Consider the following 16336-nt stretch of genomic DNA (forward strand, 5'->3'; position numbering starts at 1 on the left):
AGAAAATTATCTATAGAGATAATCTGAAAACCAGTTGCCAGATTTTTCTTTTGCTACATTGATTTGAAATGCCTACTTTACTTTTTTGTCATTGCATAGCTTTCAATGTAGGTTTGTTTTAAAATCCAGCTTTTGGCCCAAATACTAGAGACTCCACAAAGTGTTGGGATTAGCTTTAGATGAGGCAAATGAGAGAAGAAAATTGATGAGGAGCAGACAATTTTGTGCATAAAAAAAAAGAGACTCAATGCCTTAAGGGACGTCTATTTGATTCACAGAATAATTGTTTGGAAGCAGAGAAAAAAGCCAATGCATCAAAAGAAATAAAAGAAAGGACTACGTACCCTGCGTTTGGTTATTTTATTCAAGATAAAAATATGTTTTTCTATCATTCGCTTTCTGCAAGATAAAGTTAACTGAAAATACATATTATTATTATTATTATTATTATTATTATTATTATTATTATTATTATTATTATTATTATTATTATTATTATTATTATTATCATCATTATCATCATCTTTTCTAAAGCACCAGCGCCCAATGAATAATACTAGGGCTGGGATTTAGAACCGAAAGTCTAGGTTCGGTTCGGTTCTACGACATATGTATAAACATTTTTTTCGGTTCGGTTCTTGGCGACATCTTCTCGGTTCAATTTCGGTCCTTGTTTTTAAAACCTCCTTGGACCGAAGTACAAATGTCAGTGTATAAGTGGACAATAGTGTTGAGCTTATTTTTGTAAAATACACCCTTTCTCATGTGATCAGGCGCTCAGTTAGCCTTCCAAATGCGATCAGAGCCTTCCATCTTATCTCACAATCTCCTATCCATTCGATCAAAACCTTAAAATGTTATCTCTTCGACTCTTCCCTCAAACTCTCACTCTCTCAGTCTCCATCCTAGAAACGGAAATGGAGAAGCCCTAATTCAGCAATCCTATGATCAAAACCCAGACAAGGGAGACGACCTCCCTCAAAGTCTGGAACCCAGAAACATCACGTCTTCGATTTGTGTTGGCCATATGCGATTTGGTTGATGCAGACCTGTCTGGAATTTGGCTAATGATCCGTCTTCGATTTGTGTTGGCCATGGGCCATGGCTCAATATAAGGCTGTAAGCTTTAATTTTTCTTGCTCTACTCTCATCGTTCTGCAATTTCATTTTGCCCGTAAAATCTTACCACTTTTTCCTCTTCACTTGAATCTTGTCCTGAAGTGAGTAATTGAGTGTAGTTTAGCGACTTCAGTCTGCAATTTCTTCCCGTGACCACTTTGATTGAAACTGGTAAGCTCCAAAGTCCATGAATATTGTTGATCGATCAATCTGCATGTCTTTAGTATTCCATTTCTGCATTTAGAACTGCTTGGATTGTTGTTAAATAATACACTGTTATTCCGTCGATTGGATCTGTTGTTGACTAAGGTAAGCTTTGCTGCTTCAAGGGTACATCAAATACATTATAGCTCACCAATCAGAACTTTATGTGTGTTGTTGTGATTATATTTGATTTATAAGACTATCATTTTTCATTTTTCTTTGACATGATCTCAGATACTGGTGGCGTATGTGAACATAACAATCAAGGCTTCAAAGGTCTGAACATTTTTGCTTCATTTGAAGTTCAATTTTTTTTTAACTGTCCTAATATCATTGATTGTAGCTTCAAATTCTGTATGCAGATTTAATATTAATGGAAGCCTTGTTGCATTGAGGAAGCCATGCTGGAAATTTGTTTGAAGTTGTGCACTTTGATGAAATGTTGATGAACTGTTTTAATTTTAAGTTATTTGTTTCCGTTTGAGACTTTCAATTCATTTTAGTTTACTGCAAATTGATGCAGCTGCATTGTTCAGGATGGACTATGGACAATCTATTGCTTATTTTTATTTGCTGCAGTTTGATGGAATATGTATAATTGTATATTGTTGCATACTTGCAGCTTTGTATTGCTCTACACTTTTGCAGTTTGTTACTTGGTTCTATTGAACTGTTGTTTGACAGTTAGTTGCTTTCATGAGTTTCATGCTTTGATAGTGTGAGAATTGTTGGAAATTGCTGATTGCAATTATGATGTTGAATTGTTAATTGTTGAATATGTAGATAATGTTGAGTATGAATGAGTGAATAGATTGTGGCATTGTGCATTGTTGAGTGTATGTCTGGAAAACAGGAAACAAGAAACTAAAAATGGCTGGAAAGTAGCATTTCATGCCAAACTAACAATTTGGTTAACATAGGAACCGAGGAACCGAAGAACTGAAGAACCGAACTAGGAACCGAAAACCGACCCGAACATAGTCGGTTTGGTTCTACCTAGGTTCTTGATCCCAAAAACAGCAAACCCGAACCGATAAACAATAGTCGGTCGGTTTCAGTTTCGGGTTTAGTACTAGAAACTGCAGAACCGACTTGAGGCCAGCCCTAAATAATACCACACATATTGGTTTACTATTTTGTCACTAGATGAACGAAACAATAATAATTAAGATACTCCAATTCTCAAACAATTAATAAGAAACAGAGAAGAAATTATATTGGCAAATGACATCTTTTGACATAAAGCTCCCTCTGAGTGGGTGTGTTTCTAACTGCATTTTGATGAAGTCAATTACCTTTCGCATATCCATATGTGTTGCTTTTGATTATTAGGTTTTCAATGTGTTCAAAACACTATAAGTTGAAGTAGTATAAGGCAGATAGATAGGTGAAGCTTTGTGCGTTTGTTTTCTTGATTGATGGTGTGAATTCTCACAAAACATTTTTTTTGCCCCTGCCCTTTGCAATCAAGCAAAGTCCTAAAAGTGAAGAAAATCGAGCATGTAAAATGTAATCCATTCTCCGAAAGAGGAAGAAGGTGAAAGAAAGAGGGTTTTTTTTTTTTTTAAATCCAGAAACGACTTTTAGAAAAAGCCCTTGAAATTACAGTAAGCAAACTTGAACAGCTCAAAAGAAGGGCATTGGAAACTTACTGTCAGTAGCATAGAGGCATGCGGTGGCACCAAGAAACCAGAAGTTGGGACTGATAAAGTTGCGTTCATCTTCCCGTCGGCAGCGGCCGTGAGAGCGGCGATCTTCGAGGGCACTACAGCAAGGACTCTCCCGGAGCCAGATGGAGACTGAAGTGGCAATCCCTCGAAAAACCCAAAACTCCTGGCCAAACGAATCTCGTAAGCAAGACCGGCCATGGGCCTGCTTTGAAGCAACAGAACCAACCCCAAGAGAAAGATGGTGCTAGCCATAGCCATTTTGGTGGTAAGGCTAAGGCTTGCCATGTGAGGAGGGCGAAGGTTTTTAGAGTGTCGAATTTAATCCCAAAACTTTAATTCAAGTTATAGTTTTCATTAATACCACACTCACTTTCAGAGCAACAACATATTTTATACTTGCCACAAAAACCTCAAAACCTCATTAATAAACTCGCAGCATCGCGCGGGGGAGTTATCTAGTCTCCCTCTATTTATCCTCATGTATTTGTGTAGAAAAGCGAAACTTTTGTCTAGCGCATCTTTAATTGAGGTCACATATGTTGTCTAAACAAAATTTTAATTAGATTTATATTTGAAACTAATTTAATCAACATATATACACAATATACATATAGTTTGCTTTTTACCATATCATTCAAGTGGTAGTACAAGTCAAGCCATGGGTCATCCAAATCGAAAAGCGTGCAGTAAATCATTCCTTGAAAGTTACCTCTAATCCTTCTGATTTTGTTGAAGTCGTCTCGATTTGTATATACAATTAATAACATATAAGATCATAAACTCACTCGAATTAAACAAACAAACAAATCATAAACTCATGATAATTCTCTTACCGATATGATCGTATACAACGTTCACTACTAGAAAAACGGCCTATGGGCACAGCACAATGGGTACAGTTAGGGAGTTGGTGGCCAATTAAGCACCAATGATCACAATTTTGCCACAGTTAGAACAAAGCTGTCGCTCTAGTGAAATTATGACCAGTAACAGTGACCAAATAAGCTATCCGTCACAAATTTGAAATGCTAAGTGACGAAATAATCTGACCGTCGCAATGAAAGTACATCATGACAGTTACATTTGAGATTTATTCATTAAAATTAAATCCGTCCGTCGCCAAAGAGTTACCAACTGAGACTCTCTCCTCTTTCTGTTTTTTCACTCTCTTCCTTTGCCAGCTGCACAAAGCCATCTTCTCTCTCTATTAATTATTAAAATATCTCTTCTATCCGTCGCCCAGAGCATTCATGAACCTTCTTCTTTCTTTTTTCAAGAAACTAATTTTTTTTTTTTTAAACTAAACCCTTATCAGCTTTAGACATTAAAAATAAATAAATAAAAAACCTTACTAACGTCTCCCATTTTCCCAGCCGCACACAGTTATCTCTCTCTGTTTTTTCCTCTAGATCTTCTTTCTACCTCTTTACCCATGGCCGCTCTCTCAGCTTCTTCTTCCTCTTATCATCTTTGCCCATATACTGATTTCATCAAAATCCAACAATGTGTAACCGAAGCTTCTGTATTCGGTCCCTCGATCGATTCATCTAGATGTCACATAGAAGCCATGAATCAAAAAGAGAGTCCGACGGTCTTCCCTCCTTCTCAGAACCGAAGCAAGGGCTACCTCGTCAATTTTAGGTAAGTGAGGTTACTGAGATTAGATGGAACTTGGTTTCTCCGATTCTTTAATTTTTCGTCTTCTAGTTCTTGGTAAATATTTGGGTTTGTTGAGACTAGCTTCTTTTTTTTTTTTTTTTTTTGTACTTAGCTTTTTTATATGAATTTTTTATTAACTTTTCTTCGATGTTGTTTTTTCTTAATTTTTCTATCTTGATTCTCTTTTAGGTTTTGGCCAATTGTGGATTGATTAAAGCAAGGTACTTCCTCAAAATCTGTGGACAACTAATTTCTTTTAAATGTTTGATTGTGCTGATATAGCTAGTATATAATTTAGATTCTCTGTAGTCTGAATAAAAGAAAAAGCTTTCACAGAAGCATTGCTGCCTTGACTCAACCTCAGAATGAATGGAGTATACCATTTGAGCTTGAGGTTAGTAACCAGAGCTATTATGTTAACTCCCAACAGGATGTTAAATGATAGTCAGTTGTTTATAGCACTTGTTTATCAATGATCTGAATGTGTTTCTTGGGTTGATTAGGTGTTATCTGGGAAAAGAAGAGATGGTGAAATTTAGAGCAGCATGGGTTATATCAAGAAGAAACTCGTACTTAGTTCAGGTGATGCTGTGCTGTAAAAGAAAATGTATATGTTTGTGGTATAAGACAATTGTGTATTCATTTTGAATACTTTTGACTGTTGTATAAAAAATAATGTATTCATCTGTGATATAAATGAATAATGTATTTATTTTTTAATACAAGAAATTGTCATACATGGGTCCCATGATCTGAACAGAAAAGTTTTTTTTTTTGTCAGAAAACCACAAATTGCCACGGACACAAATCATATAATATTAAGCAAAATGTCAGGAGAGAGAAGAGAGAGCGTGAAGCAAATAGGAAAAGGTGGTCCAAATATGGGACGGACAGATTTTTCTATCAATGGAGTCTGTACAAATGGTCACGGACACAAATCTGACTCTATTGCTCAATGCCCACTGCTAACCGTCCCAAATAGAGTCAATGGGGACGAATTTTTGGGTGTGCCTATAGGCCCGATTTCTAGTAGTGGTTGTTATCTGTGTGATAAATGCTGATTCTGGAATCCCCTCCTAATACTACACCTCCCTCATATATAAAAACAAAATTGGTTGTTCCTTTGTGCATCATCTAAAAACAACAACGGAAACTTTTAATTGTCTTGAATTTAAGTGAAAATGAATTAGATATTTGACCTACACAAAATTAGTGCTGATCAATTTAAAACTCTATCAATTAATGTAGTAAGAATAAGTAGGGATCGTTCTCAACCGGAGATTAGAGCCTAATTAATTCCTGAAAAATAAAACGTTAGCAAAACAAATTAAGGAATATATATACATATTATTTACGAAAAATACAAGTAAAGGGGATTTAGGATTTATTTAATTTAACATCTAAGTAAATATACACATGTGACACATCAAAACACATAATCAAGTAGAATTAAATGAATTGATCGAATTTAGATGTAATTAACTACTATTAACACGTTGGTAAGTTTTCAAACATCAAATCACGAATCAAAATATATCCAAGCATAGAATCAATCAAGAACAAAGATGAACGCATACAAAGTTTTTTTTATTTCTCTTAATTAAATTAACTAGATGAACGCACCATTGTTAACCCTATTAATCATGCAATCACTAGTGGTAGCTAATTACTAACAAAAACACTCTCAACACATTAGGAATCATGGAAGTTTAATCAATTCAAGTCAATAACACAAGTTAGAATGCTAATCAAGCATGCAAGACTTATTGTTAATTTACCTAAGCAATTTTAGGTTTTCCACCGAAATTATCAAAGCCTAGAACGCTAGCACCTTAATATGGATTCAATTACATATTCATCAACCTATGTATGCATCCAAAGATCAACTAACACATAAAAGATGGGGTTGAAGCTCGAAATTAACAATCATACAAGACATATATGAAATTGCAATTTTTCAGTTTGAAAACCTAAAACATACATGCTTCATAGTATTCGAAAATTATATATCTAAAATCAACACTTCATCCACCATAGAAATCGCAAATCATCATCCAAAAACAGAAAATAAAATCAAAATTTCATAGAAACCCGAATTAGTTTTCTTATACAAAACCGAAAACAAAGAGTTGTGTTGATCATGGTTACACTTTTTGATCTTCAAGGACGCAAGAAGATGAGCATTTTTGCCAGATTATAGAAAATATCAAAACACCTGCTAACTGTTTCACCAAAACGTTAAAAACGTTCTTGTGTATTCCTATTTGTCTCACCTTATTCCAAAATATGAAGAAACATACCCAACATTTCAACAATACTCATGTTTATTAAACTCTTCATTATCTTTTTCAGAGCATTCACAAGCATGAAGAAGACATACTTATCCATCATAAATGCGTTATGACACCTAATTTCATGTTTCTAACATTTCTATTAACTAAATTTAATATGTTTAAGAGCTTGTCATACATAGAGTTTTTAGAATGTACTTTTATAGATACACTTGAATAAGGCGACCACATACACATATAATTTGGTCTATCTCCTTCTCATATGCAGAATCATCCATACTTTACAAACAAATATGTCAATCTTTACTTGTTCATCAAATTTCAACATATAAAAAGGGTTTATATCCTTTCAAAAAAATAAAAGGTTTATATAACAAAGAAAGTATGCATAACTTAATGAAAAGGAACAAGAAGATAAAAAGGAACGAGAAGATAAAAAGGAACATCAAGCACAACTTAATAAATGGGAATAGCAAGGAAAATAATTGATACTTGAGAGGTGGATTTTCAAGGAGAACAGAAGCTCGATTTGAATAAGAGGAGAATTAAAGGAAAAAGTACGAATATTGTCCATCTCCAGCAACGCTCATCAAAGAGAATTTCTACATCACAGATAGAGATTTTTATTTTTATTTTTTAATCAACAACAAATATTTATACCCACTTCTCTAATTCATTAAATATATATTCAACAATAAAGTGGTAAAGATCTTTGAACAAACAGTGAATATTAAATTGAAAATGCTTGAATTGTATCGGGCTAGTGAAGAAAAGAATAATCAATTAGTAACTATATATTTGAAGGTTTGGGTTTCATACCAACGTTCACTCCAAACTATCAGCATAATTCCAGTGTTCCTTAACTTTCTCTAATATCAACTGTGAAGCCATACTGATAAAAATCTCACCAATAAAGCCATCTTATGCTATAAACTCAATACTCCGAAAGTGGCAGAGCTCTTCTATTGACTGGACAGTTTAAGAATCTTTGATTGCCGAATCAACAGATTGTACATTTTGGAACTCTATTATGTGAAAACTAACCATGTCAACCTCAAAAAGGCATTGGTTACACTGAATATTACCATAATTCCTGAATGTGTAGGCCAAATGAGGAGTAGCATATTCAATATCACAACACATTATGAAAATAACACTCTGATTAGACTTATGGTACTCTTCAAATTTTTTCATATATGAGTCACAAACATATCCATATACTGATGAGTAGCTCCTGCTACCCTATATATGGTGAGACGTTGCCCCACCTTTGACCCAATTTATTAAATGCTCCCAAGCATTGTTAGCTCTACCGATAAAACTTAATATTACTACTCCTACAGTAAATATAAAAAGCTTGAACTTTGTCGCCGTATCTATAACTATATAACCCTTTCAACAGTCAATCTTGAACAAGTCCTAATAAGTGTTCTTTCATCTAAAGGAATGACCACGTTCGTCGTACCATTTTCCTGTTTCTCATGTAACTCCTCTATGGCTGATGAGAGCAAAGACGACGTAAACCCTCTTCTTCAGGGTGAGCTTTCGACAACAATCTTGGCTCTATTTCTCTTATTTCCTTTTCCTTATTTTGATCTTTGTTTTTATTGATTAGTCATGGCCATTGATTATTAGTTTTGCAGGTGTCCCTATTTGGCCGTAGCTTATCCAATATATAGAGTTAGATCAATTCAAGACCTAAAAAACTTTTTATGAATATCCATTCTAACTTCTTAACAATGCAAACTGAACTTTCTTGACAATGTTAGAAATGCGCACACTGAATAGATATGCAAGAAATAATACACGAGGATATACAAGAAAATTATTAATATACTAGAGTGCAACAATTGTAGCAAGTTCTTTACAAAAAAAAATGTAGCAAGTTGTAAATGTTAAATGGCAAATCAGCTACAACATGGTTTTTTAGTGCACTACAATCTTTTTACTACATGTCACATCTGAAAATCCAAAGAAATTTATGAGACTACTTCCCAGTGTTGCTCTCTAATTCTTTCTTCAGCTGCACAGAGAAGTCGTCATTAACACCATCATCCCAAACAACCTCCCATTGCTGTATTACATCTTTTCCTTAGCATAACCTCTTAAGTGGATGAGATGGATGAATGTGACTTCCTAATTTTTGAAAATGAGACCTTATATAAATTGTTGAAGTAAAAATTGAATTTCAAACCACATGACTATATCTTGGCCAGAAATTTCTTTGAACAAGTAGAGAATAACATCAACCGTAGACTTATCTTCATACTGCAATTTGATTTATATCTAAATGTTCCTACATACAGGGTAAGGTTTCTCTCTAGCACATGGACAATTCTAAGGCACTATGTATTACCTACGCAACTCTATTTTTTTTTTCACCAAATCTAACGTTTCCTCACCATAACTTCTACTTATGGTGATTAAACGTTTTTGGTGATTCTAAGGCCTTTTTGGTTTGAGAACACATCAGTTAAAAGGAAAGGAAATAAAATTCAAGTTAAATCTTTACTACAGAACTGCTAACCTTTAGAACTCTCCGAATCACTGGTGATAGAGATTGATATGTGGATAAGGTAAAGAGAAAAGTGTTGAGGAAGGATGAAGAAGAAAAGTGGTAGATTATTGAAAGGAAAGGAAAAGTGAGATTGATCGTTTGGGTAAAATGTCAATATGTTCATATAAATATTGGGCCTATTGGGCCACTACAATCTATAGGCTGTGTGAAGTTAGCAATCTATGTCTTGGTTAGCAGCTGCTTACAACCTCTATAATCTATGTCTTTTTTTAAAATATTTTTTATTTTATTTTTGATAACATTTCTCTTGTCTTTCGACAAAGAGATATAGGAATATTTGACTTATAATATGTCATTCAATATACAAAGAGATATAGGGATACTACTAATAATCTTCACAGGCCAAATCAGTAGGAAGACAAGACTGGAGTCTTGGAAGATTCCAATTTCATCCATACCAAAAATCCTTAATAACATCAATAGAGTTTATGCAATGCATCAATAACTTAGCACCATGCACAACACTATTCCGATACTAGAACAATTTATAGGTTTTTGATAATCTTTTTGCAAAAGGGAACCTTCCCACAAGTATTTGGCGTGATCATCTTGATCATCTTGAGTAAGCCTCCAGCTAATTTTAGCTAACATGGCCTTGTTCATGTCTTTGTTTTCTTGATACTTAGACCACCCTTACTTTCAGGTCTACAAACATTCTCCCAATAGCTTAAATGAACTCTTTTATCTGTTCTCCCCAAAGTTGACAACTTGAATTAAAGTCATTCACCCTGCCAATTAAAGGTTTTGCACTTCCAGCTTGCTAACCTTGCTTGAACTTTATCCACAGTCTTTGTACTCTTGCTTGAACTTTTTCAAGATCCATGGTTAAAGCTTAAAGGAGAGCCACATATATTACTGATCTCAGAGTCCAACTCAGTATTTATATATATTTGGGAAGCAATACACGAGAGATTTTTCAAAATTTACATCTAAGCCTACACAAGATATCCATGCATTTTTTCAACACTTTAGCTTGAGCAGAGCTTGCTTCAGCAAAAAGGATCAAATCATTTGCAAAAATAGGGCTGGCTTGAAATACTAGACCTACCGAAACTGGCCAAACCGTTGCAGACAGATTTGGTTATTGAAGCTACGGTGCAGTACTGCCGTATCGAAAATATGTTCACGGCTCGGTAGTGGTACTGCAAATTAGAGAGGTTCGGTATTACTGAACCGATCGGATATGATGAGTTTTTATAATTTTTTTAATAATTCTTATTAATAGGGTGATATGGGTCGTTCATCTCTAGCAGCTATTAATCACAATCGTTGGATCTGAGTGGAGGTTGGGAAAACCTAAGGGGGTCAGGTAACCTCATTCCCGAAAGAAACAGCCGTTCTCTCTCTCTCTCTCGACACCATACTCTCTCTCAGAATCCAGCCCCAATTTTTTGATTCCACCCCCAATTATACAAAGATTTTTACAAATCCAGTCCCAAAAACACAATCTAAGCAAGATGCAAAGCTCATCAACATAAATTTCAACCCAAATATCCTTTGATTTTCAAAATCCCCAAATCTTTCGAAAACCCTAGATCAGTTGCTTGGTTGAAGTAGTTGTTCAGAGGCTTATACAGTGTTCAACTAGTGGTTTAGAGCACAACGAATTAGGTAAAATCTATCTCCTTTTAGTCTTGTCTAATTTGTATGATAAAAAAGTAATCTATTAAGTGATTTTGTACAGGCCAAGATGGGGAGAAATGAATGGGTCTGAACTTTGTACAGCTACCATAACAGTGCCAATGCTAGTTCAATATGAACTTTGAGAACATGAACTTCACACTGAACATATAAATTTGCCAGAACTTATTAGACTTCGCAATGGGCATTAAGGCCGGGCGGTGACAGTTAGGGGTGGGTATCAGGACCCGAAAACCCGAAAACCCTACCCGAACAGATCCAAAAAGCCAGATTCGGTTCGGTTTTGACTTTGAAAATATCGGTTCGGTCTAGGGCCCGACCCGAATATATTTTATCAGTTCGGTCTCGGGTCTCAAATATGCAGAGACCGAAAGCCCGAACCGACCCGTATTTAGTTTCAGTTCCCAGTGTCTGTCTTGGCCTTTCGAAACCATCTCAGCTTCTCTCACTCTCCTCCCAAGCCAGCTTCTCCTCCTCCTCCTCCTAAACCTCCATAGACCGGACCTGACCTCCTCCTAATCCTCCTTCTCCCGCTCAAAGAAGCTAGCTCGGATCGTCGACTGGACCCCCATCTTCAGCAACCCGTCGACGGCAAATCACCACCTCGTTCCAAATCGGCCTAAGGCAGCTCCCTAGCTCGCCGCCACGACAAGCAATATTGAAGTTGAAAAGGAGAGGGCTCTCTGTTTTGCCCACATCGAAATCCCATATGCAAGAAGAAGAAGAAGAAGAAGAAGAAGAAGAAGAAGAAGAAAAAGAAGAAGAGGAGTGGAGGGGTCAGATTTTGCGTTTCAAATAGACGTGCTAGTTTATAATCTTATATCTGGGATTAAAGAAAAGAAAAGCTGCTGCTGGTACAGCTCTCCACGTTGCTCAGTTGCTGCCTTACTTCCCAAGCATTAAAGAAAAGAAAAGTTGATGCACCTACCAAGACAAGAAAAGAAAGGACGGGGTGGAACGTGGAAGGGAGGAGAAGAAAAGAAAAGTAAAGAAAAGTTGTGACTTGTCTCCACTCTTCCCAAAAAAAAAAAAAAAAAGTAGTTGTCTGACTTGTTTCCACCACCAAGAAAAGTTGTCAAGGATGAAATAAATATATATTTTCCACTAATATTGTTGAGAGCCTCTTGTGCTTCAGTGGTTGGGAGTAAGGTTTTTGTGTAGGAAGTCAGGGGTTCAAACCTCGCTCCTTACTGAATTTTATGTATATTTTGTCAGAGTTGGGAAATTGGATTTTGGGCCCGAAAAGCCTGAAAAGCCCGAAGACCGAACCGACCAGTTTGGGATCGGTTTCAGTCGGTTTTCAATTTTGAAAAAGCCAGAACCGGCCCGAACCGATTGTTTCGGGTTCGGTCTCGGTTTTACCAAATTTCGGGCCCGGCCCGACCCGAGCCCAGGCCTAGTGACAGTAACACTGGTAGTACTATGCCATATTGTTAGCACTCTCTATGAACAACAAAACAAGGATGCAATGACATATTCAATTGTTGTTGGCTACTTCCATAGCAATTGATAAGATCACAATCAAAGTAGAGAAATACATGTTGCAATTCAATGCAATTAGTTATTTAAACATTAACATATGATGAAAATATCACGGAAATAACCTACAAACATTAAAAAAAATTAAATAAACTCAAAATGAAAAGTTTTTTGACAAAATCTATCATTCTGATAACAAAATCAGGGTCTAAGGAGTTTTTTTTTTTAATTGCTTAAAGGTGTTTTACTCGTGCCCTTGATGATACATGACTACATGTGACAAATATGCTTTACAAAGAAGAATGGTAGGTTGGGATGATACAAGACAATAATTCTAGATCGAGTGAATAGTTCTTTTATATAAATAAAAAAGTCACTACATATTCTTTTCTTTTTTCTTTTTTTTTTATAGAAATTTAAACAGTCAAATACCAAAATGAAATTGCATATTCTCATGTTCAATAGCAAAAAAGAAAATGTAAGTTCCAAACAAAACATAGTTGGCAATGGTAGCTCTAACTAGAATCCAAGCAACTCAAGCCTCAACCCTCTCACCATTGTCCACAATTAGCTTACCAGCTAGCTCCTCACTGAAAGTATAGAAGACCACTGAACCTCCTTTTCCAAGAGTACTAGTGCTGCAATTCTCCTCCCTATAATGCTCAATCTTTACTGATGAATTCTCCCTCATACACCATGTTAGTAGATCCATGGATTGCAATAGTGAACCATTTAGGCTTGAAACATGCGACAACCCTTGCTAGTAGCTCTTGAAAGTTCAAAGTGTTGAAATAATAGCCATAGTACTCATAAGAAGCAAAATTAAACTCGGATTGTGGAGTAACATGAATCGTTCATACTTTACTAGTATCACTACATTCATACTGTAGCTAGATGGATCAAAGGCAATAGCAGTTATCTTAAAGTCAGGAAAAATTCTACGTATGCCAGATATATCTGTCATTTCCTCATATGTCGATCTTGGTATTTTTTATGTTAAACACGTACAACAACTTTTTCATCATCAAAACCAGTCATACACACCTCAAGAGTTAATTGATGGTTGCTCTCACCAGAAGAATAAACATGCCACTACTGTCCAGTTTGATTACCCAGCACAACACTCTCACACTACTACAGAAAATAGATTTAAGGACGTTCAAAAAATGTCCTAAAAAATTTTAGATGACACATTAAAAAAAGGTCATCTATTAAGGAGTCATAGTAAGTCATCTTTTAGGACGTTGAAAAAAACGTCCTTAAATGTGTACAAGGACACTAAAAAAGCGTCCTTGTTTTTATTAATAAACGTCATCTAATGTCTACAAGGACACTAGAAATACGTCTTTATAACTGAAAAGAGCGTCAACTAATATATATAAGTACACGAGAAAAACGTCATAGTATTTCATAAAAACATCCTTAAACATATATGAGGACGAAGAAAAAACGTCCTTGTACCTTTTCCATGACATATAAAAAAAATATTCAAATATGCAAATTTACACATGATTACTAACCAAAATTATATATCTACATCCAAAGTACAATATTAATGAGCATAGATTTATTTTCCCAAGTTCACTAAACTAAAATTTACAATCTAATATGACTACAACTTCGCTCAATCCACATCACATTCATCATGAGCATCATGAGTTTGTCTTGAACTGCAATATCAATAAAAGTATATTAAAGAATGATAACCAATGCGAACATAAGCCTTCTCAATCAAAACCAATATTCTTACTCTCAAATAGAACTGAAGTACATGTATTCCAAAGATTTAAATCAGCATATTAATGGAAACTAGCATATGTGAGCTAAACTACAGGAAAGCTAGAATATTATATAATAAGGTCTATGTGAGAGATGCAAGCCAACAATGTCATAAGTATGTCTATTATCGCTAACAACTAAGTCCCAGCAATAGACTCATGAATTCAATGAGTTCAGATATGAAATTTTCGTAATTTTCGGTTTATAGGATCTTACCTTACTTTCTCTAAAAATCTTGGACCACATTAGAGCTAGTTGGATCTCCAATTATCACCTGAAATATCCATAATGTATTTTTAGTTCATAATACTCAAAAAATTCAGGGTACTAAATTGATAGCTCTACAATTACATTGGTCAACTAACTAAGCTTTATGAAATCAGAACAAAAAAGAGAGTTGGTTAGTTAACTAATGATGACACAATTGATCAAACTAAGAAATAAGAGTGTAGATTTATATGAATCTGTTCATAAAAGTGTGACTAAGAGCATAAACCACCCCCTGAAGTGGCATCTCCTACAAGGATGATCTATGTTCTTTAAAGTAGCATTTAGAAGTTTAGTACATTAAAATATTCTAACCAAAATTGAAAAAGTTATCAAAGAACTAAATAGAAAATAGACAAATTAGTGAAGAAACAAGTACCTGAAAGCAGATAGCACTATCAACTTAATTGCTCTTTTAACCCAACCTGCTATCAATCAAAGAAATTAAAATAATATAGTCAAACTTAAAAATACACACATATACCAAGAGTTTCCACTACTAGAGCGAGAAAAAACAATCTAACAATTCAAAAAACAATTAACGAATCATTTGTAGCAAACTAGGAAATTCCTTGACCTGTTTAAGAAAGCAAACAACCTCAGTAGTAGTCCAAATAAACACTTATAGTGGACTGTTTTGCATCCAAAAGCTTCACCTTATCCCTTTGTCCCTGTCCAAGTGAATCACCAAATTCAAAAGCTAATACATAGTTTGCATATTCATTGGAAGTATTTAATCTACAATACTAAAACACTTGTGTTAAAAACAAGAGCCCCTTGCAAGAATACCAAGTAGGGTCACTGCAGCCAAGATGACCAAGCCAATAACACCAACAATAAGCATTCTTACACAGTTGGTATAACATTCAAATTGTTTAACGACTCACTTAATTATGCCCATGAATTGAATATAGGTGTGAAGATTTTAGACATGTATTGTGTAAAGTTTAATAAATGAAACATAAAATCATAGGACAATCACACAAAGAACTCAGATGACTAACATTCATTCTTAATTCACGGACCCAAGAGTATCAATCTGTTGGTCATGAAAAAAAATTTCCCCACTCCTTTTTGGCCCCTGAGCAGAACTGTAGATGGAAAAGAATAAAATAAATAAAATAAAATAAAATAAAATAAAGAAATCAAAGAACCTGAGGAAAAGTCTTAAATCAAACTCAGAATTTCAAATCTCAGCTCCTAAATTTTTATCAAACCTCAAATCAAGGCATTTTTTTTTAGAGTAATAGTCAACCATTTTATTAATAATAAACATAAGAAAAATTACAACTTATAGATGTAGAAGCTACATCAAAATATAAAATAACAAGAGAAGTACTAGATGCAACAAAGCATCGAAAATAAAACCTAGCAAGGATATGAAGGATGCAATTAAGCATTTGATGAGGCACCAGACAGAGTCCGGGCTATGTAAAACGGTACCAATTGTATGGCCAACCATACTCCCACGCAAAAATATGCGTCGAATAGAGGGTAACCTTCTATCAAGGTAACCGGCGGTAGTGTGACCGACCTTGCCCACTCCACGCAAAGTAATACGTTGAGTAGAGAGCAATCTTCTACCTAAGTAACCGAAATTCCAATTCCAAAATGTAGCAGAAAGAAGAATCCATAAAAAATCTCCAGGA

The 16336-nt window shown here is 35.0% G+C and overlaps 2 long non-coding RNA genes across 2 annotated transcripts; one reads left to right on the top strand and one right to left on the bottom strand.

Moving 5' to 3' along the window:
* Positions 1-4241: 4241 nt before the first annotated feature.
* On the top strand, positions 4242-5404 carry LOC112196145. The gene is made up of 3 exons (XR_002935003.2): positions 4242-4634; positions 4842-5046; positions 5156-5404. It is a non-coding gene; the product is annotated as an uncharacterized LOC112196145 (long non-coding RNA).
* Positions 5405-14186: 8782 nt separating this feature from the next.
* On the bottom strand, positions 14187-14724 carry LOC112200623. Its single transcript, XR_002936396.2, has 2 exons — positions 14637-14724; positions 14187-14311 (listed from the first exon to the last, which is right to left on the bottom strand). It is a non-coding gene; the product is annotated as an uncharacterized LOC112200623 (long non-coding RNA).
* Positions 14725-16336: the final 1612 nt, after the last annotated feature.

This window comes from Rosa chinensis, chromosome 4 (genome assembly GCF_002994745.2).
Source record: "Rosa chinensis cultivar Old Blush chromosome 4, RchiOBHm-V2, whole genome shotgun sequence".
Classification (NCBI taxonomy): Eukaryota; Viridiplantae; Streptophyta; class Magnoliopsida; order Rosales; family Rosaceae; genus Rosa; species Rosa chinensis.